Source organism: Hyaena hyaena, unplaced genomic scaffold, assembly GCF_003009895.1.
Source record: "Hyaena hyaena isolate Hyena2069 unplaced genomic scaffold, ASM300989v1 scaffold_868, whole genome shotgun sequence".
Lineage (NCBI taxonomy): Eukaryota > Metazoa > Chordata > Mammalia > Carnivora > Hyaenidae > Hyaena > Hyaena hyaena.
This window is the reverse complement of record NW_024081496.1, coordinates 161096-162550: the sequence shown is the minus strand read 5'-3', so window position 1 is coordinate 162550 and position 1455 is coordinate 161096.

The window sequence follows — 1455 nt, the reverse complement described above, 5'->3', positions numbered from 1 at the left end:
AACATTGGGAATAACAGGTGATAAATGAAGATGATCATGCAGTGCTATTTTCTTCTGGTGAAAAATGAAAGGGATATTCTGGCTCCACTAAGGGCAGCACAGTACAGTGATGAATAAAAAATGATATTCTAAAAATCAGTGTGTCAATTCTTGCAAAGAAAAGTGAAGGAGTAATCTCCTTTGCCTACTAATTTTACTTCTAGAAACCTGCCTAAAAATAGAAATAGCAATAAAGGCAAAAAAAAAAAAAAGTTATGCACAACCATATTCATTGAATCTGACAGATCTGTGGTCACCTTGGCCCTATCCCTGACTAGTTCTGTGGCTTTGAGAGTGATTGCTTTCTGAGTAAGCCTCAGCTTCATTTTCTGAAAAACATGATAAGAAGCTCTACCTCATTCAGTTATGAGTACTGAGAGGGTATGAAGTTCCGAGTTCATGTGCTCAGTTAATGACTGCAATACAACATCACTAATACATCTCTAGCCATAGGGAAATGACTATTAAGTTAATTTGATAGATCAAATTGATAGAATAACATGTGCCTATCAATATTGACATTTATAAAGACTATAGAATAATGCACAAATTATTATCTTAGAATGTTAAGTTAATAAAATATATCTAACCACACAAAGATGGTGATTTCTAATACTTAAAAAGGAGAAAGGAAGAAAAGAAAGAAAAAAGGAGGGAAGGAAGGAAGGGCAAATGTATGTAATTGAGTCTAGAAAAATGTCCTGGAAAGAAATATATCAAAATGTTGCAACAGTTATTTGTGTTGGGACAAAGACTTTTTTTCCTGTAGAGCTGAAAAGTTATTGAATAAAAGTTTCACTTCTAACATGGCATTGTGAGGAGCTCTGCAGAACTGCTCCCCATAGAGTAACTATAACTGATCCAAATGATAAACAGACAACCATTTAAAATCTCGGCAAATATTCCTGAGGGCATAGAGCTAATGAAAAAAAAATTACTCAGGAAAATCTACTAAGTCTCCATAATGCCTTGAAGCTCTGTGGTGCTTCAGCTTGACTTGCTCCCTCCCTCCTCTGCCCCAGCTCAGTGTGACAGAAGCTTTAGTTTGGGTCAGTGTAGCCAAGAACACAAATTTCTTGCTTCCTTTATTGCTGTCCCCCATGTCTCCCTTGAGGGCCACCATATCTCAAGTCCAGTAGGACAACAACAGTTCTCATCCCCTTCAGCTTTGTGTCACAGAGTCTGTGTTCTAAGTGAGTGAGGCTGAGAGGCTGAGGGGAGGGGGCTTCCTCCACACAGTCCCCCTCAGAAGGGTGGAAGTTCTATTCCAGGTACTGCAGGCCAAGTATTGGGGGCCCAAGTATACCTCACTTCAACTCCATTGTACAACAGAGGTTCTACTGTGGGAGAGTTGAATGGTTGAAAAGTTGAGAAGACTAGATGCTACTATCCCTGCGGAGTGACTTGCTCACAAAG